This window comes from Capra hircus, chromosome 9 (genome assembly GCF_001704415.2).
Source record: "Capra hircus breed San Clemente chromosome 9, ASM170441v1, whole genome shotgun sequence".
In the NCBI taxonomy this organism is placed as follows: Eukaryota; Metazoa; Chordata; class Mammalia; order Artiodactyla; family Bovidae; genus Capra; species Capra hircus.
In genome coordinates, this window is record NC_030816.1 from 78,995,735 (window position 1) to 79,020,297 (window position 24,563).

General features: G+C 43.4%; 1 protein-coding gene across 1 annotated transcript in view; it reads left to right on the forward strand.

The window, feature by feature from the left end:
- TIAM2 (T-cell lymphoma invasion and metastasis 2) overlaps positions 1–24,563 on the forward strand; it is a 245,820-nt gene that overhangs the window by 70,958 nt on the left and 150,299 nt on the right. Inside the window, exon 2 of the mRNA XM_018053392.1 lies at positions 24,087–24,180. The gene's annotated coding sequence lies outside the window, so the exon portion shown is untranslated. The remainder of the gene's footprint in view (positions 1–24,086; positions 24,181–24,563) is intronic.

Genomic DNA, 24,563 nt, shown 5'->3' on the forward strand with positions numbered 1-24,563 from the left:
CTATCACTTAGAAAATAATTAAATATATTCTAATTAATAAATAATCATGTAGAAAAAAATCACCTAGGCACTATACAGATCACTGAAATAAAAGTCTAGGTCATTGACATTGATAAAAGTGACAGCAGTTGATACTGTTACTGAAAACATACTATATGCAAGCACTAAGCTAATCACCTTATGTATACTATTTCATTAAGTCCTCAAACAATTCATTGTCCTAGTTTTATTTTACCAATGTGCACAACCACTCCAGTAGTTTTGCCCAGAGAATGGCTAACCACTCCAGAGTTTTTGCCTGGAGAGAATCCATGGACAGATGATTCTGGATGGTTACAGTCCATGGAGTTGCAAATAGTTGGACACAACTGAGCGATTTTTGTTTCCAAGTCTAGACTCTCTTTGCTCGCCCCCAAATGGGCCAGTGAATCTGAGAGACAATGTGCTGAGTCAAGGAAGAGACGTTATTCGGGGAGTTGGCTGACTGAGAAGATGATGGCAGGCTAACACCTCAAAACAACCATCTTCTCAAGGTCTGGATGCCAGGTTCTTTTATAGATCAGAGATAGGGGGCAGGGGAGGTGAGGAAGCAAAGGCCATTAATCTTGCAAGGCTCCTAGAATGGCAAGCCTCAGGCAGAGGGTGTGTTAATTTCTTCCTGCCATCTACAGTGGACAGGGTTCTGAACAAAGGCAGTGTAGTTTAACAGTCAGGCAGAGGGGCGGGATTCTCTGAGGCTGGCCCTTCTGTATGATTATAATAGCAAAAGCAATGAAAAGCAAGTCAAACAGTTCCAACATGGAGTCAGAACTGGCTTCTTCTCTGCAACACTTTTACTCACTCACACACTCACATGCAAACTGGAGAGGAAGAAGATATTTTAGGCAGCCATGCTCTGAAATTAACATTGATAAAGTACTATAATTAAACAAGAGACATTTTCCCTCTAATACTTGTTTTCTGTTCCAAGATCCAGTTCATGACTGTGCCTTCCATTCAGTTGTCATGTCTCTTAGTGTTCCCCAGTCTATGACTATTTCTTGGTTTTCCCTTGTTTTTTTTTTATGACCTTGACATTTTTGGTGAGTAATGATCAAGAATCTCATGGAACCTCCCTCTCTTTGTGTTGGCCTGATTTTTTTTCATGTTAGACTGAGGTCATGGATTTTGGGCAGAGTAGCATAAAGGTGATGATGTTCCCTTTTCTTTGCATCATTTTAGGGACACATGGTGTCAATGTGATTTATACTTTGATCACTTGTTTAAAGTCATGTCAGCCAGCTTTCTCCATAGTGTAATAATTATCTTTTCCTTTCTGTATTCTGTTAGAAGCAAGTAATCATGTCCAGCTCCTGTCAAGGGGAGGGGATTTAGCTCCACCTTCTGGAGGGAGGAGTATCAATTAATTTGTGATCATATCTGAAAATTAGCACAGTGTTTAATAAATTTGGGGTGATGTACTTTGAGGCATTGAAAATCCCTATTTCTCTATAGCTTCAGTAACTGCCCACTGCTTTTAGTATTTATCTACCCTGAGCCGTATGAATGTGCAGTTTTATTGATGATTTTTCATATTCCTCATTCTTGTAGTTCCTTCTCTGTTTGGTTATTCAGTTACTATGTCAGTATGGACTCATAGTCATTTACTTTATTCTTTAGGTTGTAACTGAATACTATCATTATTGTTCACATTGTTCCAGATACGGTGACTGAGAACTCTCTCAGCGTGCCTCCTGTTCCCTTTTGGTGTTCTGGCACTATAGGATATGCCAGGCTCATCTGCAGTGTTCCCTCCTCCAGCTCAGAATTAGCCTTTAGTTGAGAATGGCATTTAGAAACCAAGACCTGGGTACTGAGTGTGCTCGTTGCTAGGGAATGTCACTACTTTTCTTGGGCACTCTCAATGAACAGAGCTAGGAAATAATTGTTTATATACCAATCCATATAGATATCTATATTTCTTTCTCCATCTTAAACATGAGTTCATACTGATATCACAGAATCTACACACGTCTATATTTGTTTTTATAGCTATTTGCCCGTTTATGTACATCTATAATCCAGAAATACAAGGTTCGTTTTATTCTTTTCCCTTTCCTTCTTCCTAGTTTCTTTTTTTTAGTGAAAATCCTGGCTTCTGTTCTTCACAGTTTATTTATGAATCTGTCCAGTCCTAGTTTATGGATAGTTGCAGAATTGCCAACTGGTTCTCCTGAGAGCAACAGATTTACCAGTTACAATACAGTGTTTAGTGTTTATGTACTTAAAAAAAAATCTCGCCATTAGCTTATAGTGTCAGGTGGAATACTAGGCTCCAAAGTTACTTAGGTCAGCTCCTTTCCCCTACCCACTGCAGCGAGGTGGTGTCACCCACTGACTGCTTTCCTAGAGTCTTCAAGTCATCCTGAGATCCACTGATATGCTGGTCGATTTTTTGAAAATATTGCATAAGAGTTTATTTCACTCTTTGTGGTGTAGTTGTGTGTATGTATTTGAAAGTCACTCAGTTGAGTTATGTCCAACTCTGTGACGCCATGGACTATAGCCTGCCAGGCTCCTCTGTCCATGGACTTCTCCAGGTCAGAATTCTGGTGTGGGTTGCCATTCCCTTCTCCAGGGGATCTTTTCAACCCAGGGACTGAACCTGGGTCTCCTGCATTGGAGGCAGATTCTTTACCATCTGAACCACCAGGGAAGCCTGGTGCAGTTGTATGCATTCTGACAAATGCATGGGATCATGTGTCCACCACCCTAGTGTCATAATGAACGGTTCCATCATCCTGAAACTTTGTGTGGTCCCCTACTCCTTCCAGAATTCTCCTTCCAGAATTTTGTGTTTTTTTGAGTGTCATATAAACGGGGCTATAAAATACACAGCTCTTTTCTTGGAGAGGGTCTGGCTTCTTTAACCACTGTTGAATTTTCCAAATTTGCTGGCATATTGAATGCAGCACTTAAACAGCATCATCTTTTAGGATTTGCAATAGCTTAGCTGGAATTCCGTCACTTCCACTCACTTTGTTTGTAGTTAGTAATGCTTCTGAAAGCCCACTTGACTTCACACTCCAAGATGTTCAGGTCTAGGCAAGTGACAACACTATTGTGATTGTCTGGGTCATTAAGACTTTTTTGTATAGTTCTGTGTATTCTTGCCACTTAATCTCTTCTGCTTCTGTTAGGTCCTTATCATTTCTATCCTTTATTGTGCTCATCCTTGCATGAAATATTCCCTTGATATCTCCAGTTTTGTTGAAGAGATCTCTAGTCTTTTCTATTGCTTTCCTCTACTTTGCATTGTTCATTTAAGAAGGTCTGCTTACCTCTGCTCGATACTCTCTGAAACTCTGCTTTCGATTGGGTATATCTTGCCTTTTCTCCTTTGCCTTTCACTTCTCTGTTTTCCTCAGCTATTTGTAAAGCCTCCTCAGACAACCACGTTGTGTTCTTTTGTTTCTTTTTCTTTGGGATGGCTTTGGTCACCATATAAAGGGGGTTATATGGCAGATGTGTGTTTAGCTTTATAAGAAACTGTGAAACTGTTTCAAACTGGCCATCACTTTGCATCCTTACCGCTCCATATCCTCACCAGCTTTTGTGTTATCAGTTAGTTTTACTTTTTGAAAATTTTAGCCACTTTCCTAGTATACAGTAATATCTCCTGGTGGCTTTAATTTGCATTTCCTGAATGACTAATAGTGAGCCTCTCTTCATGTTCTTATTTGCCATCTATGTATCTTCTTTGGTGAGTTGTCTGTTAAAGTCTTTTTCTCATTTAAAAAAAACTGGGTTGTTTGTTTTAGTGTTTGGTTTTGACAACTTTTAGTACATATTTTGGAGACAAGTACTTTCTTGGATATGTGATCTGCAAATATTTTCTTCCACTCTGAAATTTGTAACTATTTTTTTTTCTTAAGAAAATAACTGGTTCAGATTTAGTGGCAAGGCAGCATAATTTAATAAAGGTTAATGATTCAAGACTTAGAAATGTAGTAACAGGCTCTCTGCATCAAATTTAAGTGATACTTTGAATACTTATTTTTTCTGCAGTCAACTAAAAAGCATTGTTTTAGCAGTTGATCATATTGTGGTTGACCTGTTTTCTGTCTGCTTATACCACAGTTTTAATGTGATCCCAAGGATGGAGGGAGTGTGTGGGTGTGTGTGTGCATATGTGTGTGAAGGGGAACAATCGTATGTACATTTCTTGAAATATATCTTGATCTGAATGATAGTTACATGAGTGTATACATATGTAAAATTTGTGGAGAGGTGCACTTAAGATTTGTGCCCTTTGTTGCATGCATGTTATAACTGAATAAAAAATAAACAGTGTAGATGTGGATATGATGTGGAGAGGTCTTGGGTAAAGGGATAAGTGAAAGACAAAATCATGTAGAAACGGTGGATAAATACAAACAGCAAAAATATTTATCTGGAATACCGCACAACTGTCCTTGGAAGATAGATGCTTAGAAGGAAAATAATAGACTGGCCTCATGCATAAAGGCTAGATATCCTACAGGTTGGAAAATGGATTGTTTTCTTTGATACTGTGAATAAGTAGCTTAGTGTCCTGGTTGTAGGATTTTAATAATGATCTACAAATTTGCCTGTACATTTTAAAAAATACTTTTGTGTTGTGCCATTTTGGTAATTCCTAAGAGTTCCTTAGCCAGTGTGGGAATATTGATGACGTTGGTGAGTGTTAGTATCACATAACGTGAGATACAATACCGTACTTTTAAGAACTAAACCTGAAACTTGTCTGGCTTTTACAGCCTTAAGACATGAAAATCACATAATTCAGAGAAAAGCGTATCGTCTCATGAACACTGCTAAAACATTAAACCCAAAGTTTATGTATCTGGCTTGCCTGTGCTCTAATTGTGAATTGTGACTATATTTTGGGCTGGGATTTGAAGAGCTGACCTCCTCAGAACTTTCCATTTGGCCCGGAACCAAATGTAGTATAAGAGCTGGCAGACACCACAGAGAAGCTCTGGTTCTGGAATTTTATTACTGAGTCGGGAGACTTTATTTCTTTGTTTCTCAATGGGGGCAAACTGCTTTTGAGTAACTCCAGGTGGAGGCTTGACAGGGTTCGAACATTAAAGCTGAGTTCCATAATTATACTTCATGGCCAGTGTAATTAATAACTTGTGTGCGAGCATATTGAAAGTAAACAAAACATTCTTCTTTTCGGTTCCTTATTTCTCCCAAGTCTAGTTTCTATCATGGTGAAGATAAACATCTCATCTTCTTTCCCTTCTCCATCTTACACCCCTTACTTCTTCGCCTCTAACTCCTTTTCCTCCAACCCTCCCCTCTCCAGAGCCTAGTTCAGTTCATTTCAGGCACTCAGTCGTGTCTGACTCTTTGAGACCCCAGGGACCACAGCACTCCAGGCCTCCTTGCCCATCACCAACTCCCTGAGCCTACTCAAACTCATGTCCATTGCGTCGGTGATGCCATCCAACCATCTCATCCTCTGTCATCCCCTTCTCCTCCTGCCTTCGGACTGGCAAAATTAATTTTGTTCATAGACACACAAACCATTTCTTTCTAATTCTTCTTATATTGCAACAATGCAAATTCTGCTACTACACATAACCCTGTGCAAATAATTGTCTATTTCCTTTCTCTTGCACTTTTGTGACCTTCTTATTTTCAAGGTAGAATAACCTCTTTTTTTTTTTTTATAATACAAAAGCAGAACTTCCCTTACACGCATTCAAGTGCAAATTTATATTTGAAGTCAAATAATGATCTAGTGCGAAGGAGGAACAGCTTCTTTCTTGGCATGGTGACTCTGGCTTGAAATCTGGACAGGAGCAGGCGCTAAGCGGATTTGGCAGCTGGTCAGGCTGCTAATTTGTGTTTATAACCTGGCCCCCTAAGGCCAACCCTGTATGGGTGATGTGGAGGCAAGTTACTGGATGTGTGTCTGACAGTCCTGCTGCTGTCCTTTAGAAGGGGGAACATTGGAAACCCCAGCTGCTCTCTGAAGGGGTTCCAGAGTATTGAGCTATCTCGTGCCATCCATCGTGGGTTCTGGGCTCTTCCCCCTTGGGCCCTTGGGAGGAGGTTGCCTCCCTGCAACTCCACCCCCGCCATCACTTTCAGCCTCACCGTGAAGATGCCACTGTTTCTAGTTCTGAGCTTCTCTGTCAGACTCCTGTTTACATCATATTTTGTTGGTATTTGTTGTTCATTGGTCACATCACATCAAACATGAGACTGTGAAGGCCTCGAGCATGGGCAGAAATCAAAGCTTTGCGGTGCACCTAGGCCCTGCCAGAGCCTGGAGGTTTTCCTCCCTGCGACGCCGCCGTGTGCACCTGTGCGGACTTACTGAGGGGACCCACCAGGGATGCTCTGGGTGGACGGGCTTCAATATTTGATGGGACTGCTGCATATTTCTGGTGTGTCTTTCCTGTTTGGCCCTGGGTTTCCTTTAGATTTTATCCTTTGTAGTAGACTTTGATTTCAGAAATGGGAAGCAAGCCCAGATTATAACAATAGACTCAGAAAAAAATATTTGGTGAAATTCTTCTTTGCATACCTTCCTGAGGCCTAATGGTTACGCTGAAGTATAACATTTTTTTGGTTAGTTCTTTACCAGTATTTCCATTTATGATCTTTCCACCCTGCTGGAGCTGCAGAGTTCTCAGAAAAGGACCCACACTGTGTCTTGGGATGCAGCTGCCACACCATACGACTCCAGTTAGCCAGGCCAGTGGAAAATCCAGCTGGACTGTGGGAACTCACTCGAGGGTCTAGACCTGGCACAGAGGTTAGTTTCTGCCTTGTTCATGGGCAGCAGTGTGACATCTTGATGTTGAAGTTCACATTGTCACTTGTCCTTAGAGACCTCTGGCTATCCCACAGTGGGGACGTTAAAGCTCCCAGGCTCTTGCCTGGGGTGGATACCCTGTTGTCCAGTGTTGACCTTGGTAACTCACCCTCCTTCCCTGTTCCACCCTCCCTACTCCGTCTGATTCCTTCCTTCCGAGTGACCTCCATGATGACCCAGCTTTACCCAGGTCCTTCTCTTAGGCTCTGTTTCAGAAACACCAAACTAAGATAGTAGCAAGACTTGTTAGTCCCTGCCTTCCTTTGAGTTTAGAGTGAAGTACAAGAGCAATACCTTGATTAGTCATACATTGATTAATCATGTAAGTAAAAATATACTATCTCAACTGTAGAACGTTCTTTGAGGGACAAAGTAATTTGTCGCAAGGTGGGCCTGACCTAGCCTTGAGGATCAGGAAAGGCAGTAATTAGGCTGGGTGTGGAGTTGGGAATAGGAAAGATTCCCCCACTTCAAGGAAAGGAGTGGGGTGTGCAAAGGCCCTGAGGTAGGAGGCAGTGTGGCTGTAGTGTAAGGAGTGAGGACAGTGAGGCTGACGAGGGGGTGAGGGTCACTCTTATAAGACTTTGCAAATCCTAATGGGGATCTTGGTTTTCATCCAAGAGCAGGGGGAAGACTCCAAAGGGGTTTTAAAGGTAGATTCAGGGAAGCCAGTGGGGAGGCTGTTGCATTAGCCTAGGAGAGAGTGTTGGTGTTGTGGACTGAATGGCAGCAGAGGAGATGGAGGGAGGTGGAAGGAAAATACTGAGGAGGCAAAATACTGGGGAGGAGCCATCAGCAGGCCTTGGAGGGGAGCAGTGGGTGAAGGAGTATTGAGCTCTGATTGCCTGCTGGAAGTGGCAGGTAGACTTTCTGGAGCTTGGAAGATAGGTCTGTGTTGGGTGCTTAATATACACTGACCATCTAATCATCTCAGCTCTGAGGTAGGAGATCTCAGTCCTGATTAAGAAAGTGGGGGAGGCAAGATGTGAATCCAGGACTGCCCTTCCTTGGAGAGCACTGTTCTCTTCTTCTGACTTTGCAGTTGCAAGCTACTCTATTTTGGTTCCATTTTCCCCTTTAGGAAATTTTATGAGTGAGAAGAATCTGCTTAGTATCTTACCATCCTTTATAGCCACTTTATAGCTATTGGTAAACATTATAGCCTGATTTTCTATTGTTTGATTCAGGTTCAACCAGAGAAGAACTAGAGCTCCATTCAGTTCAGTTCAGTTGCTCAGTCGTGTCTAACTCTTTGAGACCCCCATGGACTGTAGCACCCCAGGCTTCCCTGTCCATCACCAACTCCTGGAAGCTACTCAAACTCATGTCCATGGAGTCGGTGATGCCATCCAACCATCTCATCCTCTGTCATCCCCTTCTCTTCCTGCCTTCAATCTTTCCCAGCATCAGGGTCTTTTCCAGTGAGTTAGCTCTTCGCATCAGGTTGCCAAAGGACTGGAGTTGCAGCTTCAGCATCAGTCCTTCCAGTGAATATTCAGGTCTGATTTCCTTTAGCATTGACTGGTTGGATCTCCTTGCAGTCCAAGGGACTCTCAAGAGTTTTCTCCAACACCACAGTTCAAAAGCATCAGTTCTTCAGTAGTCAGCTTTCTTGATAGTCCAACTCTCACATCCATACATGACTACTGGAAAAACCATAGCTTTGACTAGACGGACGTTTGTTGGCAAAGTAATGTCTCTGCTTTTGAATATGCTATCTATCTAGGTTGGTCATAACTTTTCTTCCAAGAAGTAAGCGTCTTTTAATTTCATGGCTGCAGTCACCATCTGCAGTGATTTTGGAGCCCAAGAAAATAAAGTCTCTCACTGTTTCCATTTTTCCCCCATATATTTGCCATGAAATGATGAGACTGGATGTCATCATCCTAGTTTTCTGAATATTGAATTTTAAGCCAACTTTTTCACTCTCCTTTTTTACTTTCATCAAGAGGCTCTTTAGTTCCTCTTCACTTCCTGCCATTAGGGTGGTGTCATCTGCATATCTGAGGTTATTGATATTTCTTCTGGCAATCTTGATTCCAGCTTGAGCTTCATCCAGCCCAGCGTTTCTCATGATATACTCTGCATATAAATTAAATAAGCAGGGTGACAGTATACAGCCTTTGTACTCCTTTCCCAATTTGGAACCAGTCTGTTGTTCCATGTCTAGTTCTAACTGTTGCTTCTTGACCTGAATACAGATTTCTCAGGAGGCAGGTCAGATGGTCTGTTATACCCATCTCTTTCAGAATTTTCCACAGTTGATTGTGATCCACACAGTCAAAGGCTTTGGCATAGTCAATAAAGCAGAAGTAGATGCTCCATTCACTGGAAGATAATAATGGCACAGTTTGGGGAAAATGGTTATCAAAGATTCTGTAAATTAGCATATATTTGCTTATAATCTTTGTAACCACCTGTGCCTGTTTGAAGTTTAGACACAAGAAAATAAATGTACATAACAAAGAATTACATTGTAAAAGCATAGAAAGAGATTGGCCTGTGTAGTTGTACACAGTAACTTTAGTATAGAAGAGACACCCTGTTTTACATTAATCTTGTGTATAACAGCTAAAATATATTAGAAAAATAAAACAAGTGCAGATGATTTGCTTTGTTATCACTTCCTACTATGATTTAAGTAAAGAAAATGGAAACAACAGAGACACTGAAGAAACTGTCTTGTTTTTTAACTGCCCTGTGAGTTTCACCACCAATGTGTTGTCTGGAGTTTGCTGTTTGGATGGTTCTTTCTTAAGTTGAAATTTGGCTTACTGTAGTTCTTTAAAAAAAAAAAAGCCTATACCATGTAGTCAGTATTCATTGAAACGTGTTTCTGGTAAGCATATTCTTCCTGACTTGAAGGCAGTGCCTCGGGAATTTCTTTAAGATGACTTAAACAGGGAAATGATAAATAACAAAGGGCAAAAGGTCTTAAAAACACTAGGGCAAATTGATTGTCTTTCTCTTTTAAAGGGAAATTTATGTTGGGATGATGATGTCCTGAGGTGGGGGTGGAGACTCAGTTCCCAAGAAAGCACCTTTATTTATGTGTCTCCACTGTGAGCTTTGTGGTTCAGCTTGGCCTTTGAAACATATAAGAAATATTTTCTGAATGTGAGTTTATGTGCTATAGAAATGAATTGGGATGCCCTGGCCTTTCAGACAACTTTGGGGCATATTTGCATGGAATCTTCAAAAAGGTGGGGAGACCCTTGAGTCAGGAATAACTGGATTTATGGATGATAGGAAGAAAGTGGAAGCAGCATTTCAGAATGGATTTATACCTTAGGAGAGCTATCTGCTGGAACTTGACTGTTTATTAGTTTGTTTATTCAGCAAATACTCTGTGTTCATGTCACTTTTTTTTTAAGTAAGTCAGAATCCATGATTCTTTATTCATTTTAAAATTTATTTACTTTTGGCTGTGCTGGGTCTTCCTTGCTGGCTTTCTCTAGTTGTGGTGAGTGGGGGCTGCTTTTCATTGTGGGGCTTGGGCTTCTGGTGGCTTCCCTTGTTGCAGAGCACAGACTCTTGGCACATGTTGCAGCGCGTGGGCTCAGTAGATGTGGTGGACGGGCTTAGTTGCCCTGCGGCATGTGGGATCTTCCCAGACGCGGGATCGAACCCATGACCCTTGCATTGGCAGGAGGATTCTTATCCACTGGCCCCCCAGGGAACCCCTCATGTAGTGTTTACCATGCTCTGTGTTAGGTGATGCTGTGGTAAGAACAGACAGCTCAGAGTTTGTGCCCTAGTAGAACAGATAGGCATATGAGCAAAGAATTTGTGGAGTGTGATAGGTGCTTAAACAGAGATTTGTACAATAGGCAGTGATGCATCTGAAAGGAAAGATGTATTAGCCCTTGGCAGTGATGTTAGGGAAGACATCTCAGTAAGAACCACATAGGCTGATTTTGAGAATGAGAAATGTGCTGAACAGTCACAGGAGAGGGGAACACTCTGGTTGCAGGAAAGGCGCTTTAGGCATGGAGAATATAGGATGTCATGGGCCCTGAGGAGTCTGCATTGGTGACTGGCAGGACAGAAGCTGGAAGCAGCAGTTGAGTTTTGTGTGCCCATAGAAGTTTGGGGTTTTAAATTGTAATGGATGAAGCATCACAGAATCTGATTTGTACTTTAGAGTTTTCTTCTGACTAAAGGAGAAGAGATTTGTGGATGCAGGGGGCCTGAAGTGTTCATGTGGGAAATAGAAGGGTCATCTGGGGTATGTATGAATGCAGAATATCAGAGAGGAAACACACATGGAAGAGACACCGAGGAAGCAAAGGGTTTACTGACACCTGCGCGTGCAAACTGAGGGCCTGGCAAGACTAGGGTAGCTGATGGGTTGCATCTGGTGAGACTGGCCTGCTGGAAGGGCTGTTATCTCGGCTTGGGCATCTAGAACCAGGTAACTTGGGTGCAGTGCAGGGCTGGAGTAATGAATTACTTTTGTTTGGGTCATCCTGAGTTTGAAACAGCACATCCAGTAGGTCCCTCAGTGTGTCTCCATTTAAGCTGGAGAAGGAGACTAGGTGTTGATCCGTGAGAGTGGAAGCCATGATGTCATCAGAAAGAATATCAGAGGTGACGAGATGAAGACTCAGCCTGGGACTGAGGAACATCCAGGGAGGTGGGTGGAGGTGGAAGAGCTCAAGAAAGAGGCAGAGAATTGAAATTGAGCAGGAGAGTCAAAGAATACAGCAGAGGATGGAGGGTCCCGAAGTTGTCAACAGTGTTTCTCACAGATTCCATGGTAAGTGAACAAAATCCATATTCCCTATTAGGAAATAAACCTGTTTGATACCACTCATAAGGTGATATTTGTTAGGCCTAAAATGTGTCACTAAAGTTTAAAAATTAAAGGATTTAGAAAGACCTTTGCATTATTATCCGTTTTTAGTTCTACATGGTCCTTTTCCTATTTCCGATTGGCTCCTTTATAGAAGGGCCTGAAACTATAGCCAGGCCCCATTGTATAACTGTGATAGTATACAAATGTTTCCATTCCAGTTTGGCTTCTGTAGGCCCTCTGTGTACTTAAGCTGGATTCCCAAGAGCAAGAGGGTGAGGCTCAAGGTCACACCCAGCATGGCACCCGAGGAAAAATTAGAATTGAAGGGTCGCTGGTCTCTGCCTGGTAGTGAGCAGCCCTACCTCCCGATGATTAAAAGTCCATCATAATTTCCATCTCAAAGGTAACCTTTTCCCACCTGCAGTCAACACCCTTGGCAGAATTCTGAACCTCCCCGCAGGGCATGCGTGGGAGTGCTTCCCAGCAAATACTCATCAGCACCTTTCATCTCCAGAGATGAAAGATTTTCAGACACCAGTAATCCCTGCCAAGTCCTTTGGGGCTGGTAGGTAGAAAACGCAAAGTGATTTTGGACAGAGGAAGAGACTTATGGGTGTTTTTCCCAAAGCAACTTGCTAGTTGATCCACCTAGAACCAAAATACTAATTTGGCTGTCTGAAAGAAGGCCCACTGCAGGTGCCATCCTGTATTGAGGAAGCCATCAAGATACCAGGTCCTATGCAGATCTTATTCCTTCATGTCCCATCAGCAACTGATATTATTATTGACACTGATGTGGATAGAAGGGTTCTAAGTGGAAGACAATGCCTAAAGATAAACTTAGCTGTGAGCTCCTCTCTATAACAGTTAATTTACTTATACAGTTAGTCTTTTGTAAAATAGTTAATGTACCATGACTGTATAACATCTGGAAAAGGTTTAAGCATATCTGACTCAGCAGACATGAGTTTGAGCAAACTCCAGGAGATGGTGAAGAACAGGGAAGCCTGGCTGCAGTCTATGGGACTGCAAAGAGTTGGACACGACTTAGCGACTGAACAAAAAAAAAAAATCTTAAAAGTTGAGTCTGTAGATATGTTTAATATTTTTTTCAAAGTATTACCAATACATCTTTTTAGAATTTTTACATTTTTATTGAAATATAGTCGATTTACAATGTTGTGTTTCAGATGTACATAAATGATTCAGTTATACATATATATATACACATATCTATTTTTAAAATTCTTTCCCATTATAGGTTATTACCAGATATTGAGTGTAGTTCCCCTGTGCTACACAATAGGCTCTTGGTATGATACACCTTTTCTTGTATGTTAAGTGCTTCTGAAGGGACTAAGGAGTTGGTAATAGGAAGCCCGGCATACTGCAGTCCATGGGGTGGCAAAGAGTTTGAACACGACTGAGTGACTGAACTGAAGGGACTAAGATTGTTACTTCTTAAACTGTGATTGATGTACTTTTCTGTCTTGAGGACTGATCCCAGGGCTGGTTAAAATGTTACTAGACTCTTAGAGGATTGTCCGTAGAGCTGGAGATGGATCCCCAGTGTCCGTCTCATGAGCAGGGCCTTGGGGAGTTGGAGGATGGAGTGGGCATCGGGTAAGATGACAGAGATGCTTTGGATCTCAGCAGTCTAGACAGGGATGCTAGAACAGCTGCAGTTCTGGATGCGGACGGCAGGCTGCCAGCATGATATGGAGCAGAACACACAGGATCGGGGATGTGATTCCAGCTCCTCCCAGATTGCTCTCTGCTCCTACTGTGGGGAGGGAAGGAGTGGAAGGTTAGTAAGGTAAGACTGAGTTGATAAAGAACCTTCTGGCTCATTCATACAGAAGATTTTCAAGAGCAAGCTTAGTGCATTAGAAATATTTTTTAATGATGTCAAGGCCTGTTACAGCGAAAAGATGAGTGGTAAGCTAAATAGAATATTGGCTTTTTTGTGTCACTACATTAGAACTAAAAAATAAATCCAGCAATCAGCTATTGAAGAAAACCCTCATCTTTGTCTTTTTATTTTTGTTTCCTTGAAAGTTGAGACTATAATGACTCTACCTCTTTCCTTTCCTAGTGTCAGTTGGAGTCCCTAGGGTTTCACGTGCAGTGAGAACAAGACTTGATAAAGGAATTTAGCATAAAATGCTGGTGGAGGAGAAAATACAGAGATTAGTGGGGCCAGGACAGGCAGGACACCTGCGGCATTGGAAGTGAGGTGGAGAGCACGGCTGGGCGGCAGCCAGCGGTTCAGGTTCCAGCCAGCAGGAGGTATGTTTTAAAAAATTTATTCTGGACTGTGCCAGGCCTGTGTTGCTTTGTGTGGGCTCTCTCTAGTTGCGGTGAGCACTCTCTAGTTGCGGTGCTCAGCTTTCTCTTTGTGGTGGCTTTTCCTGGTGTGGAGCCCAGGCTCCAAAGCTTGGGCTCAGTAGTCGTGACACAAGGGCTTACTCGCCCTGAGGCACGTGGGATCTTCCTGGACCAGGAATTGAACCCGTGTCCCTTGCGTTGGCAGGCAGATTCTTAGCCACTGGACCACCAAGGAAGTCTTGGAAGGAGTTATTCATAGGAGCTGGGTTGAGGTCTGAGGCCTGGGCAGTGAAGTTCCTGTGGGTGGTCTAAGAGGTAGAAGGGGAATGGAACATTCATTATGGGCCCTGAAACTTTGATTCAAATTATATTCCTAGACTGTGTCCCTGTAAATGTGTTTCACATGGTGAAAACCCGTAAATGTGTATGTCATCATCCTCTGCCCAACCCTCCCCACGTATAGCCCTCTTCTGATTGACATTTTGGTTGTTCATCCACATGAAAAGAACAGGTAATAAAATACCTGTGGGAAATAATGTTGCTGATTCCATGCTGAAGTAATTAAAATTAAATGTCTGCAGTACCTCCAGTCTAATGAAATGCTGTGATTATGGTTGTTTAGGGATGTACAGATAGTTTAGAGCCGGTAACTGTAATTTGATGCTAATTGGACTCTGATTTGGTCCTGGGAGAGAAGGTGGAGCTTGATTGCTGGATGGTTGGCCATAAGAAGGGCAAAATTAGGAGAATAGCGTAGCTACGTCCTCAGTCACACCCACCTGCTGAGAATTTGCAATTCATATCCTTTCCCCAAATTCTTTTTATCTTGCATACTCAGAATTCACATTTAATAAATTTGCCAAAATTTATGCTCATTTCTCAACAATCCCCATAGTTTCTTGTACATTGGGCCCGAAGGACCACAAGGTGATTATTCTACAAACTCCAAATGTGTGCTGAGCCTCTTTCGTGGTGATAGGTAATTATTTCCAAACAAGAGATGCCCTGTAGGGCTCAGTCTTGCGCTAAACTCAGACACAGACCTACAATTACCTGCCTGTTCAGAGGCTGCCTTGCTGGTCTGGGGTTGGAGAAGGCCTCTGTGCCCTAATTATTTACTCTTGAGTTTAGAATATTGCGAAAATAGTTTCAGAATATTACCGTTGATACTGAAACACCATAATCACCAAGTCAAATTGTGCCAGTTTCTTAATTGACATTTTCCTTTTGATTTTTAATTTACCCACGTACTCAGTTCCTGGAGAGACACTTCTTTTTAAATGTTTTACAGTATTTGTTAGTAACGGACATTGAGGCCTGGCCTTGGTATTCCTGAGTCATCTCGTTAGCCATGTGCTTGGTAAAAATAATTCAAAGTTTTTTTTTATTCACGCTGCTCCCTTGGACAAGTCTACATTTCTTTCTGTATCCTAGAAACTGGGACAAGAAGAACTAACATCTAGTATTTAACATTTATTGACTTGGACTAAGCCCTGCGTCAGGTAATTGAAAGATAAATGTTCTTCTTTTGCTTTTGCAACAGTCCCGGGAGGTGGGCGTCATCACCTCCATCTTGCATGGAGGGGAATCACGTGTGGAGAGGTCAATAAATGACCCCAAGTCGGGGGTTACGGAGGGGTTTGTTCCTGACTCCTCACCACATGCTCCAGCCTTCTTGTGAATGAACGCTCTTGTATTTGACAAGCACTTTAGGATTTCTCTGTGAGCCTTCATCCTCATGTGCTTCAGTTACTGCTCGTTCCGTACTGGTGGATGGTGCTGGGCTAGCGCCGGTGGGTTGCTGGCTTGTGACCAGCTGCTGTCTCATGACTAAAGGGCAGGTGGCAGCCTGGACTTGGAGGAGCTCCCTGCTCGCCTGCTTCTCTGTCCACCTTCACTCTGTGCTATGCTTCATCACACTAGATGCTTCTCTGTGTCTTGTGTCTCCGGCCTCTTGGTCTCTGTCCTTCATCTGTGCTGCCCTTCTTATGACAGCGCAGGGCCTCCCTGGTTCCACGTCCAAGTCAGACAGTCCTTCAAGTCCGGGTACCTAGGAAAGGCTGTCTTGCTCTATGCAGCCTGGCATCATGTCCTTCTCATCCGAGCTGCTCCCCAGTGGTGTCCGACGATGCTCTGGGGGGTGTCACCCCTGGGTGGTCTGGGTGTCACCACCTGCTCTCATCTGGGGATGCAGGGTCTGCTGTTACCGTTGTAGACAGATGCTCTGCAACCTCCAAACATTTTTTAAAAGGTCTGTAGTTTGTTCTGTTGTAGAGGTTAATGTTTTTGATTTTTTAATTTTGGTTTTGTTCTGTTTTAGGTGCACGTGTTTGCTTCTCCTTTTAACCTGGGCTCCAACTCTACCCTCTCTCTAGTTTGGCCTGCTGATCTGAGTGGCGTTGCTGCTAAGAATGCCTGTTTTGGATAGATTTAATGGATTTTGGTTTTCTTCGGTGATTTTTCTTTTACTTTTTAAACCAAGGGAAGTTTCTGGCATTCTTCACAGTGTCGTCTTGCTTCCATCCCAGGTGGGCAGGTAATCCTGTCTCTTTATGTGATGTACAGGGGTCTTTGCTGTCTTTTCTCCCGTACTAACTCTAGGCCCTTGGATGGGTGGTGCTGAGTCTGATTCATCTTTGGTTCATTCATGGCACCCTGAATCACACTTTGCGGCTATTGGGACTTGACTGTTACTGAAGCTGAATGAGTTCTTTGTCAGCTACAGTCGGTCCAGCCACAGTCATCCAGATGGCCTCCGCTCCACACTGTGTTAAGTTCCTTTTGTGCGAGGTGATTGCCTGACTGCCTCAGTTTCTGCAGACACCTAGGGTTGTGTCATAAATGAGGTGTGAGCCCACCCTGATGCTGAATGTAATTTGTGATGCACAGACGCCGTGGTTTTAGAAGTGATTACGGCTTCCCTGATAGCTCAGTTGGTAAAGAATCCGCCTGCAATGTGGGAGACCTGGGTTCGATCCCTGGGTTGGGAAGATCCCCTCGAGAAGGGAAAGACTATCCTCTCCAGTATTCTGGCCTGGAGAATTCCATGCACAGTCCATGAGGTCACAAAGAGTTGGACACGACTGAGCAACTTTTTCACTTTCAGGGCCTGTTACCTTGCAGTTATCTCTTGAAGAAAGTCACTCTCCACGTGACCATCAGTCAACTGGATGAGGGTCATCTCTTTGTCTAGAAGCCAAAATCCAGTGGTGGCTCTAAGACACCAATGCTAAGTCAATTTCTGTTGCCTTAGCAACGAGTGGGCTGGGATGCTTGGTAGTGTCTTCTCATGAGCCACTCCTGTGGGCTTCCATAGCATCTGCCCCTCTGGACCATAATCGTCTCCACACTGAGTGGTGGCTGATGGCCTGTTTGTTCACAGGCTGGTGAGACTATCTGTAGGCTTTTGCTCACCACCGTACTCCCTACACTTAGCGTGGTACCTTGAACACAAGTGCTGTTCATCAGATACTTCCTGCATTGAATTAACTTAATAAAGGTCCTGCACGTAGGCATTCAAGGTATAATGTGCCAACTTTTGCATCCTTGAATTTTGTCCCTGGAGACATGAACTTTGTGGGAGTCCCAGGGAACACTTATTCTAACCAGGGGCCAGACTGGCTGACAGGGCCACCACCCTGGGGAACACAGTGACCCCAGAGGGATATGCCTGTCCTTCTAGCTGCTTTTTGGTTTTGTTTGTTTGTTTTTGGTGTTTCACATGAGCTGTTTTATAAATAACAAGGGACTTGCGGTGACTTGGTTCATGGTAAGCGTAAACGCTGTGCTCCGTGGGTACAGAAGTCTGCCATTTGAGGAAGGCTGACTGAAACTTCCTGTTTTCATTGTAATCGGCCATCCCTTTGTCAGGAGGATGGGTTCTCTAACAAGCTATAGCCTCCCGGGCGGCGGTGCCTGCTTCTTTTGTTAAGGGCGGCATTGGATTGCATGGGTTCTCTGTGTGGGAACAGTGTGAGAAACTGGTGAAAGCGGTCACTTAGTGAAGGCCTCCAGCACACCCCTCCTCCCGCCGTGGAGTGGGAGTCACAAAGGGGTCTGTTCATTATGGCTCTGACGTCTCTGTGGGCCCAAGAGACACAGGTCAGAAATAATTCCCCTGTGGACGAAGATGCTGGTGGGCCTGGCCAGGTACGGACCTGGGTCACACGACTTGTTCACTGAGACAGCAGTTCCCATCATTCCAGGACCCTTTCTGCCTCCTGGAAAACCTCCCACGTGCTGTATTGTTTTAGCACAAACACCAGGCAGAGACTGATTCAATAAGCTGCCTCGCTGATAGATAGCAAGGCTAAAGGAAACCCAGAAACTTGCAGATGGGCTTGTAGTCAGAGAGATGGTGGTTACAAAGGGGATTTAATTTGAAGAAGGCATGACTTTTGGAGAGAAAATTTTCAGCGGGGGACTTCCGTAGTGGTTTAGTGGTTACGAATCCACCTGCCAATGCAGGGGCCACAGGATTGATCAGTAGCTGGAAAGATCCCACATGCTGTGGAGCAACGAAGCCCGTGTGCCACAGTTGTTGAGCCCACGCTCCACAACAAGAGAAGCTGCCGCAGTGCAACAAGAGAGTAGGCCCCAGTCGCTGCAACTAGAGAAAGATCTCATGCAGCAATGAAGACCCAACGCAGCCAAACATAAATGAATAAAATTATATATGTAATAAATATAAATATGCATGCTGCTGCTAAGTCGCTTCAGTCTTGTCCGACTCTGTGTGACCCCATAGACGGCAGCCCACCAGGCTCCTCTGTTCCTGGGATTCTCCAGGCAAGAATACTGGAGTGGGTTGCTATTTCCTTCTCCAAACATAAATATATAAAGGAAATTTCTCAGCAGGAAATGCACTCTTCTTACCGAGCTGGGCAGCAGGCAGCCTATTTTCAGGGCATGGTGAAGTAGTCATTTATCTCTCTCTTCCCCAGCGCTTTCTCCTTGACCTGGTTGGCCCAGCAGTGAAAGTTTTATAAACACTGGGCCCTGTGCACTTAGGCCAGGGCTGACCGCAGGCTTCTAGATTGATGAATGCTGTAGCCATTCTTTAGATGTGGGCTCCTCCCTTTTTTTTTTAAAACTGATATAGCTGAAGGTTCCTGGTGGGCTGCAATCCATGGGGTCTCTAAGCGTCAGACATGACTGAGTGACTTCACTTTCACTTTTTACTTTCATGCATTGGAGAAGGAAATGGCAACTCACTCCAGTGTTCTCGCCTGGAGAATCCCAGGGATGGGAGAGTCTGGTGGGCTGCCGTCTATGGGGTCGTACAGAGTTGGATACAACTGGAGTGACTTAGCAGCAGCAGCTGAAGGTTCAACTACATTCAGCTTCTAGGGAAGGCATGGGGCCAGCTTTTCATCATAAAACTCAAGAGAGAAAAGTGTAAGGCATATTCATTTAAATTAAAATGATGTCATGGTGGCAAGCAGGCAGCTCAGGGGCTCTAGGATGGTGGGATTTCATGCTGAAAGAGCGTGAGTGGATCTGCTGATGGACAGTTCTGTCCATACAGGCTGCCCGCGTGTGGTCATCGGTAATAAGCATACTATGTGTAACTAATCATATAGAAGCACTAGAGTTTTATGGTAGGTGTGATCTACCCAGCAGTGCCTAGAATCGCACAGACTGCACACACAGCACCTCTCAGACCTTTCTGGAGTTGCAGGAGATTGCGCTACCTGTCCCATTGTTGACTCATCTGAAAACATGGCACTCACAGGAAGCTGAATCCAGTCTATGCTGTTGAGAGCTTATCCACTTATCGAAGTGGTTGAGGTCCACCCACAGTTCAACGTGAACTGTTTGTGTGGCCCCGGAATTAGTACAGAAAGGGAAAAAGGTCAGGCGGGGGACCCTGGGATCGAAGGAAGAGCGCTTTGGTGACCACTGGTTTGTCACTGTGACAGAACCAGTGTCATCCGTTCTGGGACCAGAACTGAGGCAGTTGTTTGGTGATCTGAGCTCTCATCCAAGTTCCTTCCCATGCTCTGAGTGACAGGTCTGATTTATCCTTTCTAGGGCTCTCTTTCTTCATCTGCAAAGTGAACAGAGTTTAAACTGATGTACTCTAAACTTAAGTATCCTATAATCCTGCCTTAAGTCATTTCAATCCAAAATGGTTAGTAATTATATTCATCAGGATATTCAGAGAAACAACCAACAGGCTTCATTTACTGTGTGTGTGTTTAGTCGCTCAGTCGTGTCCGATTCTTTGCGACCCCATGGACTATAGCCCACCAGGCTTCTCTGTCCATGGGATTTTTCAGGCAAGAATACTGAAGCAGGTTGCCATTTCCTGCTCTGAGGGATCTTCCTGACACAGGGATTGAATCTGTGTCTCTTGAGGAGTGAAAAATCTGATCAAGAGATTTGAAGTTCTGTACTTGTGTTCCTCAGTCTGTCCGGATGTTACCAGATCACAGACCCTGGGCTCGGGGTTTTGACTCTGGGAGAAGGGCTGCTTTATTTGGAGCACTTTAATCTCTCTGGTTGTCTTCTTGTGACTGGTGCAGGCCTGTAGGATTTGGTTTCAGCATGTCCTTCTATAAGTGATGAGTATTGTTACTACTGTGACAATGTTAACGATTCTCATGCTGACACCACCAGTGGATGCTAGAATTTGCAGCGTGATTTTCGAGCCTGCTGCTGCTCTGATGAAACACCCCATCTCTCTCTCATATATATATATATATCAGTTCATTTCAGTCGCTCAGTCATGTCCAACTCTTTGAAACCCCATAGACTGTCCATCACCAACTCCTGGAGCTTGCTTAAACTCACGTCCATAGAGTCGGTGATGCCATCCAACCATCTCATCCTCTGTCATCTGCTTCTCCTCCTGCCTTCAGTCTTTCCCAGCATCAGGGTCTTTTCCAATGGGTCAGTTCTTCGCATCAGGTGGCCAAAGTTTTGGAGTTTCAGCTTCAACATCAGTCCTTCCAATGAACACTCAGGACTGATCTCCTTTAGGATGGACTGGTTGGATCTCCTTGCAGTCCAAGGGACTCTCAAGGATCTTCTCCAACACCACAGTTCAAAAGCATCAATTCTTTGGCACTCAGCTTTCTTTATTGTCCAACTCTCACATCCATAAGTGTGTGTGTATATATATATATATACATACACATACATACATACACACACACACACCTTTCTATCAATTTTAAGGAATTGTTTTACCTGATTGGGAGAGTTGGCAAGTCTGAAATGCACAGGGCAGGCCAACTGTCTGGAATTTTAGGCAAAAATTGATGTTGCAGCCATGAGTCCAAAATTCAGCATGACGGGAGCCTGGAAACCCAGGCAGGGTTTTCATGTTGCAGTTTGGAGGCAAAATTCCTTCTTCAGGAAACCCCCGTCTTTGCTTTAATACATTCAACTGATTGGCTGAGGCCCTCCCACCTTATGGAGGATAATCTGCTTTACTCAAAGTCTGTTGATTTCTGTGTTGATTCCACTTAAAAAATGACCTTTACAGCAACATCTAGACTGATATTTGAACACACATCTGGGTACCATAGCCTAGTTGAGCTGACCCATACTGTTAACTATTATGGTAGTCAAGCTCTAAACTTTTTATTTGTAATCTAAGTCATGGTGATGGACTGGAAAAGAACGCTAGTCTGAAATTAAATCATGTTGTCTTAGTATAATGTGTCAATTCTTGCATTGAACCATTCGTTGGGTGTTATTAAGCACCCGTGTGTAAGGCACTGTGCTTTAGAGCAGGAAAACAAAAGACAAGCCCTTTACTTTCAAAGCAGTCAGCATCTACTCCGGAGGACAGACAAATGAAAAAAGAAATGATTACAATGTGATTGTCTATATTAGAGCAGTGAGGTGAAGTGGGGGGTGGTCTTGGCAGGAGAAGGGTAGATCAGGGAAGGCTCCGTGGAAGAGGAGACACTTAAGCTCGATCTTGAGGGATAATTCGGAGTTCTCCAGGGAGACATTCCCAGCAGGACACAATGTATACAAAGGTGTAGGCAATAAAAGATCATCACCCTCATGAAATGGCAAAGTATTCAGAATGTTTGGAGACTTCTGTCACATAGGAGGTGCTTGAGACTCAATATCTGTTGTTATCATCGAAAAAATTAAGGTGTGGCAGGTGTTATATTTTATAGTTTCCTGGTTAGGAAATAACCATCAGTATCAGGCCATCAGTAAGGTATGATGATTCTTGGCCTTTAAGAATTGTCAGTATAATGTATTTAGATGGAGTCTATCAAAACTTGCTTAATTTTCCATTCTATCTAAAAATATTTTCTTGTCCATACTGGATTACAAAGAGAATTAGAAGTTTATGTCTCTTTAGGATTTATCTTATAAGGTAGGGATTCTAGACCAAGTCTATCTTTCATTTAGGTTTCTAAGATTTTTCTCTGAACCAATGATGTCACCTTGAGCAAATCAGTCTACTTCTTCAAGCTTTAAATTCTTCTCTTTAGAGAAGGGAGTTGGGCTATTTTTTAAAAGTCCACCATAGGCTATTCTATGATCTCTAAAAAGAAATCGTTATCTCCACTGTGTGTGGTTATACAGGCATATTTCTGCAGCATAAATCATTGATAACCACACCTTTCTCAATAGTTACTGGTTACAATGAAAGTATCACCACTTTGAGTATTACACATTTTTCAACCACTTTATTAAGTATTTTCTCTGTGCGTATGTAGAATAACCCTGCAAAGCAGATATCATTTCTATTTTATGGTTGAAGAAAACAGAGGCTCAGACAACTTTAATAATGTCACTCAGGTGGTCATGGGGAAGCTAGGGGTTGAACTCTGACCCTTTGGCACCAAAGTCTGCATTCTTTATCAAGGATTGTGAACTGTGAGCTGTGGTATACAGTTGTTACCATAAGATAGTGTCTTGTGTATATAGCAGGGGTGAAATAATGTTTTGTAAAAAGACAAGTCTCCACCTGAAACTTACACAATGTTGTAAATCAACTATAGGTCATTAAAAAAAAAAAGTCTCATTCTCTGAAAGCCATCTGTGTAACATTTTAAATGGTGGAAGAAAAGAGAGGTACTTTTTGGTATGTTGACCAACAGGGCCATGAGTTCTAATGTCATCGTGCAGCATATCAAACATGGGAAGAAAATACTATTTCCATTATAGGAGAAGAGCCGGAAGCCGCCTGCTGAATAAGGAACAAAACGCTGATCCTTTGACTCCATGCCCTTGCATGCAGCTTCTGCCCACAGTCCATGATAGTTCCTCTCGACACCTGCTTCTTCTTGGGGTCTTGGCTGGTCCTTCTGTCTGGGGGATCATTTCACTAACTTTGAAACAGCATTTAGGTCTCAACTTAGTTGCCATCTTGAAGGGCCATTTCTTGGCCTTCCATTTTACGTTAGACACTTGTCCCTCACAAGCTCATCATCCTGTTTCATGTCTCTGTTACCCTAGGATATTTTTCCTTGTTTAGTTACCTGTTTGTTTGACTGCTTCCTCCCATCTGAATAAAGCTCAGTGAGAGCAGAGACTTTCACTCTTCTTTATTGCTCTAGCCTCAGCATGTGGAGTAGCGGCCTGCATCCATCCAACCATCTCCCCTCACTTCTCTTCCTCTCTCCTTCCTTCCCCACTTTTTCCCTCTGTCCATATATCTGTCTATAAAATGGTTTGGCTTTATAGTTATAGGATGAACTTCTCCAATTAGAATGTGGGAAGACCCTCACATTTCCTTTATAGTTAACCACTTAATAGCTGGGGCTTCCCTGGTGGCTCAGTGGTAAAGAATCAAGAATCTGCCTGAAATGCAGGAGACATGGGTTTGATCCCTGGGTTGGAAAGATTCCCTGGAGGAGGGCATAGCAACGCACTCCAGTATTGCTTGGAGAATCTCATGGACAGAGAAGCCTGGCGGGCTACAGGTCATAGGGTCACAGAGAGCTGCACGCAACTGAAGCAACGGAGCACACACACACTTAATACTTGTTTTTTTCTCAGATGCTCCCTTTTTGTATTAAGCCCAAGATAGGGCAGAATGCTGAGAAACTGAGCTTTAGTTACAAAACTCTGATTTTTGAAAACTTGTTTCTCAACACCTATTTTGTTTTGCTTTGTTTATCTTGCCAGGGTTCTGTGCCTGAATTACAAAGACAGCTCTTCAGCCAGTTCATTCCAGATGAATGAATGATTATGTGAAGTGTGGTCTACACTTCCTCTGGGGGTAAGTTCAAGGCCCTTGTACGTCTCAAGAGTGATAAGGTCTGGAGTGTTTATGTGCCTGTTTCCCATGTCGCTCTATTAACTGCTCTTTGTGTGCAGACCTGAGCGGGGAAAGGTGGTGTGGATTCCTTTAGTGCCTGGTGGCCAAGGTTTTTGGAGGCAGCGGGCACCAAATCCGAGTGGCTTTTTACAAATGCCCCTTAATTTGATGTGCTGGCTGATCCTGTCTCTGTGGAAAAGCATATGTGCATCTTTGCTGGGAGTTCAGGTAGAGAAGGTGAAGTCAGGGAAGTCTGAACTCCAAACCAACTAGGACCTCCTGCTGAAGAACAGATTGAGCGTGCTAAGTAGCCTCAGTCATGTCCGACTCTTTGCAATACTATA